Below are 17,093 nucleotides of genomic sequence, written 5' to 3'. Positions count from 1 at the left end.
ATATATATTTTTTCTTTTATTGTTGAGATTCTGAAATACTTTTTATTTTTCTCGATGCTGACATACGCATGTATGCACCATACGTCATCGAGTTTCGAAACGAGATACCCTTGGACAGGACGAGAGGCGCAGGACACGGGCGCTTTGGTCTGCCCACGCACGGCCGGTCATCTTCGGCCATCGACGGCGATTATGATTGAGGTAGCCGTGTAAAGTCATAAATACCGAACACTGTTGTAACTGCTGAATCACCTCCAATGTGTATCGGTCGCGGGCGATAAAAGTCAGGAATGTGCAAACCTCCTTAATGTGACGACGGAGGGCTTATGCGAAGAGGTGCATTGAGAATGTGAGACATGCAAATTATGGTGTGAAACGCTAAAAATGAATATGTACTAAAAAATGTCAGTAGTGAGATCAAACGTGTGATATATTGTCTTATATAATAATGACAAACCAGTGGTATAAATTAAAAGTCGTATGATTGGCTGCGCTCGATCTCAATTATATACATAAATTAAATGTGCACAATATATATATTATTATTTCGTTGGTAAGATGTCATCGAAAAGTGACCTATGGTTGTAACATACATTTGTAAAATTTAGGGAACCAAATTACTACTTGTGATTCGTTACTTAAACGAGATTTTTCTCAAACAGTTCATCACTGGTGATGAAATTTGCATTCTATACAGCAACGTTGGTAAAAAAAAACATAAAAAAAACACAATAGAGCGAGCAAGTACAGAGCATTTTAAAGATTAGCTTGCATCTAAAGAAGATTGTGTAACTAGTGGAATTAGAAGAGTATCGTATACTACGTGCAACTGATACCCCATCAAACTATTGATTCCACTAAGTACTGCCTACAATCTACGAAAGGATACCAAAGTTAACCAAAACGTTTCTGTAATGATGCATCTGTTATATAATCTGGCTCTTGCACAGTCTGTTTAGAGCTTTACAGAACACTTCTAATGGTGCCTAAAGCACTTGGATCAGCTTTACACAAACAACTCCCAGAAACTCTCTTCGAAATGAGAATATTTCAGCTAACAGATAAAAATAAATCAAGCAATATATCAGATTTCTAATTGATTTAATTTTTTTCTAAATTCGTAAATAAGATTCGAGACTGTTTTTTTCAAATTTTATTTTAGGAATAAGCACATGAAACTGAATGTATTATTTATTTATTTTGCTGCATTAAATCTAGTTGTCTAATTACCGATAATACAATCTATAAAAACATTAAATTTATATAGTAATTCAGCTGATGCTGTTATTGATTATCTGCTATTTATTTGCTACTTTCTTATGTATTTTTTTCCTTTTTTTTTCCTAAAGACAAGTTTTATGGTAAATTGAACGGGCCCCCATACGAGCTTTTATGCGACTTGGCATATAGTTAACGCTAGTATTTGGTCCCTTTTACAGATATAGACTTGAATTTTTGATACAAAATAGAGCTTTCTAATACCATTATGATATCGTTTAAAAAAATTTAAATTAATTTTTTTTTTTTTAAAAAACACGGTTAGTGTTATGAGTCGATCGGCCCACCATACATACGCTTATAAGACTTGCAATATAGTTAAGGTCAGTGTAAGCTTATTTATATATATTTAAAGTTGAATTTTGATGACAGTGTATAATTCTTGAGCACGCTGTATATGTTTACTAGCAAAATCCAATGTGTCAATTTTATTGTAAAATGGCGACAAGTCTAAGAACTTAAGCACTCGTAACTCACTAGGTTTAAATTTTAACGAAAAGATTGCTATATATGAAACGTTTATGAGTCTAAACTTCATATAAATAAAATATAAAAAAAAATGTTTTTTTGCTTCAAAACAAGCGAAGTGTCAGTTCGATCGGACCCCCACACGAGCCATTTTGAGACTTGCAGAAGAGTTAACGCTCTTTATTGCTTGGTTTTGAAGTTTTAAAACCCAATTTTTAGTATCGTATAGAACTACTGAGCATCCTCTGAAAATAAAATATAATTTTTTTTTACAAAATAGCGGCCAGTGTAAAAATTAAAAGTGTCATAACTTTGCGAAATCAAATTTTACTGAAAAATGTCGTATGCAAAAAGCTCAATTTGCATTTAAAAAAATAAAAAAATAAAATTTTCCTTAAAACAAGTTTTATGATAAATTGAACGGCCCCCCATACGAGCTTTTTGATCTGAATTTTCAGATCGAATACCTAAATTTACTGCTACTAATTTACATTCGTTGAATATTTCCTTTCATTTCTAATATTTTTAAACGTTCAAAAAGCAATAAAGTCAACAATAATTTGCAATCAAATTTTAACACAAATGGAGCCGCTTCAAAAGACTACGATATGTCCCTTTGAATAATAATTTTTATTGTGAAAGTACTATCTAGAAAGTGGGTGCTTTTGAAGGCAATGTTCCACTCCTTTTATTTATATGTATAAAAAAGACTAAAGGAACTTATACCTGAAATACATCAGTGCATACATTTCAAGCAACTGTAGTTTAATTCAGATTTATTATTTGAGGTCAATTTTTTTTTTTTTATTATTATCAATGATTTTTTCCCCTTTCCTCCCTTTCTCCTCTGGGTAGGCCTAAACATAAATATATATTATGATCCTTAGTATTTTCTTTCAAATTAAAAAAATACAATTGAGTTCGACGTTCGATCGTTGAACGGCCTCTAAAAAATGCGATGCCAAGTACACGTTCATATTTATTGTCCCTGTAAGTTTTCAATAATATATCCGGTGGATATTGGAACATATTTTATGGCCGATGTTATTTCATAAACACAATTCGATGGAGGTGTTTGTCGACGATCAAACGTCCCGAAGAACCAATACAGAATACATATATTTATATTATACTTATGTATTATAAACATAATATAATATACATAATATTTGATAAAGAGATTATATTTATTTTGAGGAATGAAAATAGTCTTAATTGTTATTACACATAACTTAGCTTACTTGACTTATGAATAATATGGCGATATTCCAAATGATCAGTCAACGAGAAGTAAATAAGTTTTGACTTGCTAGTATTTTTATTTATTATTTATTTCAAACGTTTTGGGACCACTGATAAATAAGAAACCGAATGATAATAAAAGGATTCGTTTCATAAAGCCTCTAGCTTCAATCTGTCCCGGTTCACCGCTGATTTAAAGCCAATAATAATTTGTCGTAAAAGCAATTAACGTTAAAGGTAATAAAAATCCAGTTTATAACCTGATATGTCCTGTCTGCCATATATAGAGATACGTAGTACGTATCATATGTAGACATGTGATTTATAACAAACAAAGACACACATACAAATCGAAAGAAATTTATTGAATTTCACCAATCTATACTTATTTGTCATATAATTATTTTATTGCGTTTATACATCACTTATGGAAAGGCAACATAAAGCCGGTATTACACACATAACCCAACGTCGATAAGATTTGTCATGGAAGCCGATATTTATAGCGATCATAAATAGTTCAGTGACAGAGTAATTAAAAATATCAGAAGCCTCAACGCCGTTGGGTCGAAAGCTGATGGAGAAAAAATACTTTATTAATAGAAAGTACTAATATTGTATCGAGCTTTGTAGTGAAATACACTGTTGCGTTTATGTGCAACCTTTAAATCGTTTTAAAATATTTCATCTAATAAAAATATTCACACAATGGACGTGCGACATATTTTTGGCGTGATGCCACATAACTCAAGTTATACGACAAAGTCGTTAAATATGGAATTCGCAAACCATTCTTAAAAGGTCGTTATACATAGTGCATTATGAATCATAAATGTATTTACAGATAAACTAAATTCTGCACTATAATATATCTGAGGTGTATGAAACATTTAAACTGGATAATAATTTCAATTAACTTTAAGTAAATATAATATAATATAAATTACAATGTGCATAAAAAAAATATTTACATTTCATAATAATCTACAAAAAGATTGCGATTGCTTTTTAAGTATACTTTAAAAATGTAGAAATATTCTATTGCTTACAAATATCCATTTCAATGATGTTAAATACAACTTAAAATTATGCTTATATTAATAGGATGATTTTTTTTATACTATTTTTGCAAAATATGTGAATATGTTTGGTGGTCACACTACATATCTTTTTTTTAAATCATAATTCATAAGCTCATTTAGATCGATTCGATTAGTATACGGTGGCTTAATACAGTGCTAAAAACAGTAACTAAAATAAGCTTGGAACGTATAAAATGTGACCTCAGATAGTAATTAGATAAATAATCGTTGATTATTGAAAATAATTATAACCTCTTTCGTCATCAATAAAACTGTTATGCTATGTATACTTCTTGGTGACAAAATAAAAATAAGCAAAGCCATACAATATGAATATTAACCAAGTCACGAGTTCGATTCTGGGAATTTGCAACAATATATATCACTAAAAAGCTGTAAAGTTCCTGCCGGTCTGCGAACCCATTCGAATATACAAGTCCTTTGAATACTACACAAAAGGATATCCTTAAGCCCTTTCAACCTTTTATTAGTGTGTCATTTTTACACTTTTTATCACAAGCAATAAACACTACTTGAAATGTTGATGCGACCAAACGATTTGCCGCCTCGTTTCTGCAAGTTTGTTAACTTTTAATGAAACACACTGAATTCGGAGAGAATCTATCTACATAGTTGTATTGTACAGTTCTAGTCAGATTTAAATTAAGCGAAACAGCTTTTCCAATGCATAAAACGTTTTATGAACGTATAATAATGTGCTTATACGAGAGTTATACGGAAAGTAAAGATACAGCAATACAATGTTGTAGAATTATCTGTTTATTCTATGCGATAAATTAGACTATTTGCTTAAATTCATTTTAACAATGTTTTTATGAACTCATGAATATTGTATTGATTAAGTACCTTGATTTGTCAAATTCAGGTCGATGTATTATATTTCGATAATACGTAATTCTTTAAAAATTTAACAATAATAACAAATTAGTGAATCGACAACGCGGCTTTCATCCGCATCGTTCGCATACGGTTACTAAACTAGTCGCGATTGCGTCCCTTATTCTTTCCCGTTGCGGCCAGAACGTCAGCGCTTAAGAATATATTTAAGCTGACATATAACATATATATGTATGTAGTATATACATGTTTGAATGTTTGAGCTATTTATATAAATTAGGGGGGGAGCAAAACGTAAGGTGAAATTTTTGTGGTATAATTAAAATTTAAATTGCAAATATTTTTTTTACATTTAAATATAACGTAATTGACCAGTTTGCTACAGAAAAATTTCTCTATAAATAATTTGTTTTTATTTCTTATGTACATGTTTCTCTTATTAAAATTTTTCGTAAATTGGTTTTTGTACAAAAATATGTTTTAAAATATTTTATGCTAGATTTTTTTAATTTTTACAGACTATATGTTTGGCGTACCCGGGCACCAAATACCCTAGTTACGCCTCTGTAATTTACGTATACATATGTGCATTTAATCGGAAGCAATGATAATGTTTATGTAATATAAAAGGAAAAACTCACTTTTCGGCCTCGGAGCCCGTCGCCGGGAATTCAAAATTTGAAGATTTCATTACGAAGATTGCTTTATGATTGTTATCTAGTTAATCAATGTATTCTTATAATCCTTACACACATGTATATATTTAATTTTCATAGTTATAACATACCTAGTTACTTTGCAATCCGATTATTTATATTCAACATATGCCAAAATAATGAAAATTATTGTCGCGTAGCAAAATTATTTACGACTGTTGTCACGTTACTGTCGGCCATCTTGTTTTATATTTGAATGCTTATTTTTCATTGGTCGAAACAACAGAATGCATTACCGGCGGCTCGAAAATCAATCGGAGCAAATTCAAATTTTATTATTTTAATCGAATATTTCCTTTGTTTACGTGTGTTATTATACACCGTTCATACAAAGCGATCCGATTTACAAAGTAGAATATTGAGCATGTAAAATTTTATTTAAAAAAAAGAAGCGACGGTGGAAGCGACGGCTTAGAACAATTATATATAAGATACATTGGAGAAATCAATTAAGTCAGATTTGTAATTAATAAATAAAAATAAATATGGCAGCCCCAAACCTTAGTGTTTATTTGCTTTCCAACATTTTTACGGTAATATATTTGTCTATATTTGCGTATGTTAATAATGTTTTCTTCTTTTTATGTATTAAGTTTATATAATTCGCCTAATACATGCCGGTTCTGTAGAATGGCATTTTTATTGCTGCATAATTGAAACACGAGATGGAATCAAAGCTCGGCTCAAATTAATTAAAAACAAACCGCCGAAACGCGATCACAAAGCCACTTTGAAGACGCTAAGTTCAAAAGGGCAGAAAAATCTGCCGACAAATTAAGATCAAACAAAGGCGAACCGTCCAACTTTTGCCCTGAAATACCCGACCCGCGATGGAAATATTTGCCCGACTCGGGAATACGCGAAGGGCGAACGAATACCCTTGTTCTTATAATATATCATTTTTAATTGGCAATTCGCATATTTAATTCCTAATGACAAATAAACTATTTAAATCAGAACCGGCTCAGAAGGTCTGAGCCTTCAAAAGTCATTTTTTACACATTATATTTTAGATTGTCAAGGCAGTCGCTAGAAAGCAAAAGCTTCTCATGAGCTTTGTAAATAGAAAATGACTTATATTTAAAAAGTCAATATAAATATTAGACTCTAAGCCTAGTTATTATCCTAGTTAGTTTAAACTTTTATATCTAATATTTAACAATTTTTATAATAATATGTAAAAAATAATTTAATAAATACATTATGGATGAATAATGTTTTTTACATAAATTTATAGAATAACTCAAATTAAAAATCAAAGGTTGCTTTTAATAGCATATTATCCAATTTAATAAAAAATATTTTTTTTGCACTTAGTATCTATAGTGGTGTTTATTTTTATATATAATTAAAATACAAAATCATATGTATTTATTTATTTTACTACGCTGAGAAGAAGAGTCTCTTTCATACGTTCTCCCTAAGATATTAAGATATTAAAAAATAAGCCTATGAAAAAGAGATAGAGAACAAGGGAGATGGAATGAAGAGAAAACAAGAAACCCCCGCGGAGCAAAGGCGAGGAAATGAGATTAAATCGGTAGTCGCAATGAAAAATATCCTTATGCGTATCATAACGCTCGACGTTACATAAATATTGACTGCACAAATCGACAACGATCATTACGCCTTTTTGCATTGAAAAAAAACATAAATTTATTATATATTAGCAAATCTCTAATTGGCTTATATTTATTTTATATATCCATTATAACATATTCATGTAATTGCATATATTTTTTGCTTTGTGACAAATAAGATGAAATTTTTTTTTTTAATATATAAAAAATTTTAATATTGGTAACGCTGCATTTTAGGGAGCTCTCCTCCTCAATGAACCTTGTACACTTACTTCGTCCTTTTTTATCACAGTTCCGTATTTATAAGCAAGGGCTCAGACGCCCGCGCATTTCTTTCCCTTTGTGCATCTTTTATAAGACAAAGGACTCAAATGAAAAAAAAATGTTTGTAATGGGGATTAAATCTGCGCGAATTTTATTTTTATGCAATAAAAAAAACATTTATTTTCAACAGCTTTCACGTTAATTACTAGTATACGTATAAAAGAACCACATCGAAATTTGTTTGTATGTCAACCCTTTTTGTAAATTTTACGCGTGTCTCCTATACTGTGTACCAAAAATGCAATCCGCTGAATGATTTTTCACCGTAAACCCTTTTAGTCCGTTTGGGGGATGCAATGGATATTAGCGGTTTCAATTTCACAAAATGAATCGGTCGTTTTTTCACAACCCTCAAAGAGAACCGCCATGTGTACGTATTGTATAGCTCTACGTGCTATATATGTACATAGATGTATGTGTGCAATAATACACCATATTAAGTGAAAATGTGTCTCTGTCATCGTAGCTTTCGTTTGACAGCTCAGATGGTGGCTGACAGGAAAATGCGAAAGTAATGTCCAAACCCTTTCGTTGAAAGCTATCCGAGAGGATGCAATTAAATGAACACTTGACACCTTTAGCGCCCCTTGCCATTTAGGTTGACGAACGCTTTCGTTTTAACCCTGGCTCAATTATTTCCAAAATTGATCGATCATCTCAAGTTGAGCTAACTATTAGTCGAGATTTATTTTTTTTGTAAATAAGTGCTTACAGTATTTTTGATTTTTAAGAATCTGTGCGTCAAATTTTATATATTGATTAAAAATCATATAAAAACAAATTTGCCTAATGGCAATATAATACAATAGAAACAATAACCTGGGTTTAAATTCTAAAATATTATTGCGTTTGAGACGCTCGTGATTTTTAATTATATGTAATGAATATAATATATGTAATGATTTATATCAGTTATGTATCAGACTCTAAATATTATCACTATAACATTACATATACATGTAACACATTGATCAAATTATCATTATGTAGACGTGTAATGCATTAATCATTTTATATGAAATTATCATCATATACACGTGTAACGCATTAATCACGTTATTACGTTATAACTATAAATACGAAATAATTAAACGAATAAAGAATCGATCAATCGCTAGGATCATACAGTCGTATTATTCACGGAGCATCCGTACTTCCCTCGGTGTTCCATAACATTCGTCCATCTTAGACAAAACGCTAAAATATTAATAAAGTGTATATATTTCAGTTTTTTTAATGTTTAAAAGTTTGTTTTAATTTAGCCTATTTTGAGTATATTTCAAATATGCATTAAATTTGTATATAGTTAGCAATTAGTATAGTTTATTATACTGTATTTACTGTTTATTGTATATGCTACACCAAATCGGTAAAATACCTTACTGCGTGAAATGGGCAAAAAACTGCCTAATTCATGAAAAGTTCAAGCCCGTTGCTTTATTCGTGAGGTAGGGTTTTTTGGAACTAAGCCAAATGGTAATTTTGACAGTTGCGAAGTCCAAAAATGTTGATAATGTAAAGTGTATGAATAGTATTGCCGTTAAAAATAGTAGTCCATGTATTTATACTTTATCTGGTTGTGTAACTAATGCAAACAGATCGACTGATACATTGGAATTTAATAAAATGAAATAATTATTAGCTATAACAAGTTCCTATGTAACTGTTAATTAGGATAGGTACAGTGAACAACAAATAGTGATGTTCACTATTCTGACCTACACTTGTTTGCATAACCAATCCAAAATATCTGTTAATAAAATTTATACGTCATCATATTTGTAGCTTAAGACTTTTTGCCATTCTAAATGAAGATGGATATCACTGTAGTTAATGATTGATTTATTTTTATATAACCAAATGACATTTGGTTTAGTTACTAAGGGCTAATTTACACGATGCCAGTTGGAAGTTGACTGGCAGGTCAACGACACGCGACGACTGGCATTCTGTGTTTACACAGTGCCAGCAACTGAATTATTATTATTATTGCGAAAAAGCGGTACTCACCTTGCGCCAGTACGGTAGTGTGGTGGAAGGGGGAGCTGGGTGCCAGTAAAACAAAAATATTTGTTCTGCTTGCGCTGCCAGCTGCTGGCGTGGTAGTGGTGCACAGCCTTCTCCAGTGACTGGCGTGAAGCGTTTACATGGTGCTAGTCGCTGGCATCCAGTGACTGGCAACCTCAACTAACGCGCCGACTGGCATCGTGTAAATCAGTCTTAAAACACCATCGGGGCGCTACTACCGCATTTAACCTGCCAAACAGTTAAACCATAAGAGAATAAAAATCGACCATATACCCACTATATAAATCGTGAAAACACCTGTTAATAAAATTTGTACGTCATCATATTTATAGTTCTTGACTTTTTTGACATTCTAAATAAAGATGAACATCACTGCAGTTAATGATTGATTTATTTTTATATAATCAAATGACATTGGGTTTAGTTACCAAAAACACCACCGGGGCGCTACTATCGCATTTAATCTGTCCAACAATTTAACCATAAGAGAATGAAAATCGACCATATACCCACTATATGAATCGTGAAAACACCTGTCAATTAAATTTGTACGTCGTAATATTTACAGTTCTAGACTTTCTTGGCATTCTAAATAAAGATTAACATCACTGTAGTTAACGATTGATTTATTTTTATATAATCAAATTACATTTGGTCTAGTTACTAAAAGCTCCACTGGGGCGCTACTATCGCATTTAATCTGTCCAACAGTTAAACCATAAGAGAATAAAAATCGACCATATACCCACTACATAAATTGTATAATTCTAGACTTTTTTCCATTCTAAATTAACATTAACATCATTGTAGCTAATGATTGCTTTATTTTTATAGTTTATTTATAATGAAATGACATTTTGTCTAGTTACTAAACTCAACACACGAAATAAGCAAAACAATTCCTGCGCAATTGGACTTGCACTTTCCATGAATTTGTAAAATTTCTGCTCATTTCACGTAATGTTGGCGGAAGCCAATCTTCATAGAGAATTTAAATCACTCTTAAATTACAAAGAGAAGGAGTCCGCAATAGATCGAATGCATTTATGCAATTTTAAATCATCTGTGTATAGAAAAAAACTTGAATTTATAACTGCAGTATTTATCACTTATTAGTAACGTGAAGAGCAGACGGTTGGACACATGAGGAACCCCCGAAGGGGTGAAATATTCTTTTGACAATCGGCCACGATATGTTACAAACTGTTTATTATTGCTCAAATATTTTGAGAATAACCTAGTTACTTTTTAGACATTTTTTTTATAATAACCTTATTTAATGCATCTTTCCAACGGCATTCTCCACTGAAACGGCAGCCTTTCGTGTTGCCTCTTCGAAGCAAGGTCTTTCTTATAAGGTCTGCCAAGAGTCCGTTCCACCTTGTCCTCTTAGGAACGATGACACTAAATCTCCTAGGTGACGCGTCGCCGATGGTCTGCGCTTTCAAATAATTTGCTTCTAAATTGTGTCTTCCAGTATCGTGTTTTGTATGTGTTTATAATAACGTCATTTTATATATAATAATTTTAATATGTTATGCCTAATATATAATGAGTTTAAGAAACTGAAAATGTTATAAATTAAGGTAATAACTTAGATTAGATATTTAATATATTATAAAAATGTATTACACCCAAAAATTGTTTAAATTTAATAACAAATAAAAAAAAATTATATCAATATTTTTTCAGTTAATCATTCGACACCGTTGTTGAAAAAATATTGTTTATCAAGTGCTTGACAACTTGAATTAAGTATCGGGTAATTGATCACTTGACACACCCTTTCGTTTCGTTCGCAAAACGGGGGTAAGGGAATTGCTTGTTTTCTGGATATCAGTCCCATGTGCTATAGTCCCGTTTGATGGATCGTTTGACACATTCAAATTTTAGAGACTAGAGCAGGAGCTGAAGGTGCCAAATTGCACCAATTTACAACCTATACCATCACCCTAGTAAAGAAATGTTCTATACCTACGATATTTTTAATAATAAAATACATGTGTGATTTCAAAAGCACGTATGCTAAGGCTTGATTGCGTTACCGCTACTAAACAGCTTAAACAGTAAAGTTGCCAAACAGATTTAGGCAAACATTGAATTAGCGTATACCTGTTGATAAACGAAATCAACGGGGTGAACTTAATACCCCCAAGTTTCCGTGGACGCCTCCAGCTACTATCTCATTGTATAAATGTCTTCAAACATTAGTCAACCGCCAGCTCATTGCTCTTCGTCGAGGGTCCGAAAGGGGTGCGCTTTGACAAGGGCAGGATTGGTTTGCCTTTATATTATGCATGAGATTAAATTTAAAGCAAGATTTCGGTATAGATTCTTCTGCAAAATATGATAAAATTTGATAAAACAGAAAAAAGAACTATTTTGTCAAATTTGCCATTTAATAATAAAAGTTGCCTTCGTAATAATCTGCTACAAATTTCATAAAACCAAACCAAAAAATAATTCGCACACTTATACATGTACAACTCGGCGTTGTTTTCGAATGGTCTTCAAATGCACCGGACAATAATTAGACCAGCGCTATAGATCATTGGTATAAATCAGAGCGTTACAAGCCTATCAAATTTATTTTAAATTGTTTATATATACTCAATAAGTACCTGAGAAGCAGCTTATCTTCATAAAAAATGCTTATTTCTAACCAGGGTGTCTTTTACTAAATCGAAACACTGTTAATCATAAATCCTTAACTATGAAAAATTAATTCGTTGTAACCTAATTTCTATTTTCACAGGTGAAGCTTTTGAATATTAATTATATTACGCTATGGACCTTTTTCTTAAATTTGAGTAGCAAAAAAATACTTCTGCCTTCAATTACGTCGAATCATTTTACGCACCATCAAGTTTATCTAATCCGTTTTTAAAAACATCCTCTCTGGTCATAAATTTCATTATTAAAATACAATCAACCCTCTCACAGTGCATCCCTTCATAGGATTCAAACCCAATCCGGCAGCTCGTTTCTTGGTCCTTGTATGTAATTAGCGTGAACCAAGGGGTAGCTACTGTTTTAGATCGCGCTCGCCCCGCGGCCAAATGGGGTACCGATTGCTTATTCAGCTTAACCCAAATGACATATTAGAACCCACTCGTCACATACAAAAGAAAAATTAACAAATCAAGGCACGTATTTAACCCGAAGGCATATTTACCTCGAAATAGCTAACCCGTTTATCAAAGTTTGTTAGGTTTGCGGTCCGAGACGCTCGTGACCGTAGAGGGACACCCCGAAGGACATCTTGGATTTTGGGGGGTTGCAGAATCTCTTGGGAGGGTCCTTCGGCGGTTTGAGTGGCTTTGAATCAAGTGTGTTAACTCAGATGATCCTAGTCGGAGAATATTTCAAATATTCAACTTCCTTGGATATAATGAAATATATTATATTAATATATGGCACCATATTTGTTGCTTAAAATATATATAATTAATAATATAAAAAATGTAAAATAGGTAATAATGTTAAAAAAGTTGTCGACAATTTAAATAACGAATTAATCATAATATAAATATGATAAAAAAAATGCTGCACTTAAACTAAATAAAAGGCGATGTTTGTATGTGTGTACTATATAGACTCAAAAACTACTAAACCGATTTCGTTGACATAATCACAGTTTCTTCTTATTAGTACTAAGAGTGTTTAGAAAGTGGTTTGAATTAAATCCGACGCTCTCACTAATTTTCACATCATATCATGACGTCACATCACCACCGTCGATTTTTGTATGTTTTAATATATCTCACATACAACTCATAAATTAAGTTTTAGATGCTCGCTGCCATTTTAATTATTATTTAAATGTATCTAAAATTCATTACACACATAAAACCATTAAAAAGTAAAAATTAGAATAACATACTTTTTTTTAATATTTAAAAATTTAAGTAAAATTTGTAATTTTGATTACAAAATTTTTAGAGAACTTTTCGACTCAATTAACATGATTATCGTACTAGTTATTAGTGAGTTTTCCTTGATGAGCCATCTCTTATCTCTCTGTCTTGCAATTACGAACTTGCCATCCATGTTTTTTTTTCAGTACAATCAAACTTTTTAAGATAACTCCTAAATATTTTGAAGTGCGCGATTGAATTAAATTATTTTTCACCATATTTTAATATTTATATTATATATTATGATAATGCATGTTTGTGTGTTGTTCGAAAGTCCTTGTTTGTTGTTCGTTTGTATATATATATAGTTATGTGTATATAAGCTTTCGTAGAGATGTTGGCAGTGTCTTGGAAAGGATTCGCCCGAGGCTTACTTGTATGTCGTTCCCTTTGTCGACAAACTTGCCCCTAGTCGTCTGTCGTCTGCATGAGACAAAGGAGCGAAGTCAAGAAGTACCGAAGATGTGTTCCTTGTACCGCAGAGGTGAAATAGCTATTTTGCACGCCGTAAAACCGCATTTGTACCCGCCACGGGTGTCCGCTTTATTAAAAGCCACCCTAAAATCCACCCCAAAAAATAAATCACAATCTGATCTTGCGTTTCGTTACCTACATATACGCATATTAAAAAAATGTTATTATTTATTTCTTAATATTTTTTATTTGTTTAATTATGTTTTTGTGAAGAAAAAATAGTCCAATATTTAATATCCCTCATCTAGACCGACTAATGACCCTAATTTAGAAGATGCTCAAGTTGTAAGACACCACATTTCGTGTCGTAACGCCGCCCATTTATTTTCCTTTTTGCCGCGTGCTTTTGACAGCTCGACAATAAAGAATCATATAAAAAGCTGTAGTATACAGGGGTATAAATATTTAATTTAAATGAATAAAAAATACGCAATTATTTTTTAAATAGGCAAAAAATCTATTCTTGCAAAAAATTACAATATTGCAAAATAACTACTATTTTTTATTAGTATGTTTTAATAATTTCTTTTAACACTTTTTTATTATTAAATTTTGCTAATTTATTTTACATATTTTTTATGCATTTATTCAGCTTTTGTGGATTTTTATATCATTTCAAAAACTCATTATTTATTTTATACTCTTAAATTTATCGATATTATTTTTTATGTATAATAAATCATTTACATTGATTCAAAATAAAATCAATAGTATATATATATATATATATATATATATATATATATATATATATATATATATATATATATATATATATATATATATATATATATATATATATATATATATATATATATATATATATATATATATATATATATATATATATATATATATATATATATATATATATATATATATATATATATATATATATATATATATATATATATATATATATATATATATATATATATATATATATATATATATATATATATATATATATATATATATATATATATATATATATATATATATATATATATATATATATATATATATATATATATATATATATATATATATATATATATATATATATATATATATATATATATATATATATATATATATATATATATATATATATATATATATATATATATATATATATATATATATATATATATATATATATATATATATATATATATATATATATATATATATATATATATATATATATATATATATATATATATATATATATATATATATATATATATATATATATATATATATATATATATATATATATATATATATATATATATATATATATATATATATATATATATAATGCTTTTTATTTATTATTTTTACAATTAAACATGTAAATATACAACTATCTGAGGTACTACAAAGCGGTGAAAGATCGACCGCCGTACATGTACGGCGATACCGCTCAAAGGGTTAATAGTTCAACATCAAATAAATATAAATTTTAATATATAATGATTAGAAATTTAAAATTAAAATAAATAAAAAAACAGATAGTTGTGTATGTACTGTACTTTTATATAATTTGCTAACCATCACATATATTTTTCCAGCTCCTCATAGCTATTACTAAAATCATATTTGTGCCTGGCAAGCTCGTTAAAAAACCGGATAGCTTGTGCAATAAGAGTGCTCTCAAGCGGTAAGAATAAGGGTCGCGATCGCGACTCTCTATGACTTTTCGCCCAGCATTGACGGATAGTCAATACTACCCCTTAACAACTTCAAAGAATACTTCATTAGTTAGACGCTACGCCGAAAATGCAATGAATTGTATCCTAACGTTCCTAGTAAAAGCTTTTTAAGCTGTTTACCGAAGATCGAATGAAATCTAAATAATTTACTATATATCTGTTTTATATATTAATTAATTTTAAATATATTTGTATTTACCACTATTTTATGGTTTAGATTTACACTAAATGCAAGTATTATCATTAAATGTAGAGTATTCGCTGGAATGTATATTACTTTTTGCAACAATCTGATTTATTATGATTTAAGTAAAGTAAAGATTACATTAACGTCAACAAACTTTACCAAACATTGCCACGGAGCTTCTTCTCAACTGAAAATGTAGATTAAAATATATATTCGCGTATCAGATTTTTTTCCAGGTCGTCAGGATTATTTTTTCTTGTTATGCAAAGAGACTGTAAGCCCACTCGAGATTCGGTCCCCCTCGTTGTTTAATATCAAGACATAAATAATAAAGTAATTAAAAACATTTCATTAGGACGGCTATTAGTGTTTTTTTTTCTCTTCTGCCTGCGTACATCTGGTGAATGGATAATCAGGGAAGGGAGACGAGATTCGGCCGCTGTGAAATATAGCTCGAATCTAATTAATTTCAATTTGTCAATTAAAACGCCACCAAACTGGGGGATGTTAACGGCGATAAGTATCGAAGAAAATTTATCTCTTCACACAACTGCACAGGTAATTGTTTTCATGTTGATTAATTACAAAAAAAATATTTCTATAAATCATAAAAAAAATATATGTTTGTAATATACAATTAAATAAAATATATTTTTAATGTCGATTGTTTTAACTATAATTATAATTAATTATACACTAGGAAAATAGGCACGTTAAGAATTTTAAATTTAATAAATATTTTATTAAAATAAATATAAAATACTTGCTTTACTGATAAATGAATTATATATGTAATGATTGAAAAAATAATTAGTTAACTTGTTTTAAAAAGTAATCAAATAGTGACTCACGGGTGAGTCGCTAGCATTTAAGTGGTTAAAGCACTTCCAAAGAATTGTCAACTAGCCTAAATAATATCAAAATCTATTGATTCGAATGTGTGGTTCCACCTCATCATGAATATTCAGTGTCAATCCCAAGAGGGAAAAACTCTCGAGGAAATAAATCAACAATAAGTTGTCGACTCATCGCTCCGCTCCAGTCATCAATCTCTGCGATCTATAACCCAGAATAATTTCGAGAAAACTCAGGGACGGACTCGGTTTAAAAGCCGGTTGGCAGATGCGCCAATTCGCGGGGTCTTGCGATATTTATTTTTTTCAAAAGCCCACAACGACCGCCATTAGTCACAAGTTTTTTCGCCTTAAACGCTTCCGCTCC

The sequence above is a fragment of the Plectrocnemia conspersa genome, unplaced genomic scaffold (assembly GCF_051122295.1).
Source record: "Plectrocnemia conspersa isolate PC_06_02 unplaced genomic scaffold, ASM5112229v1 ptg000004l, whole genome shotgun sequence".
In the NCBI taxonomy this organism is placed as follows: domain Eukaryota; kingdom Metazoa; phylum Arthropoda; class Insecta; order Trichoptera; family Polycentropodidae; genus Plectrocnemia; species Plectrocnemia conspersa.
The sequence above is the reverse complement of the archived record's forward strand: the minus strand, read 5'-3'. Positions refer to the sequence as shown.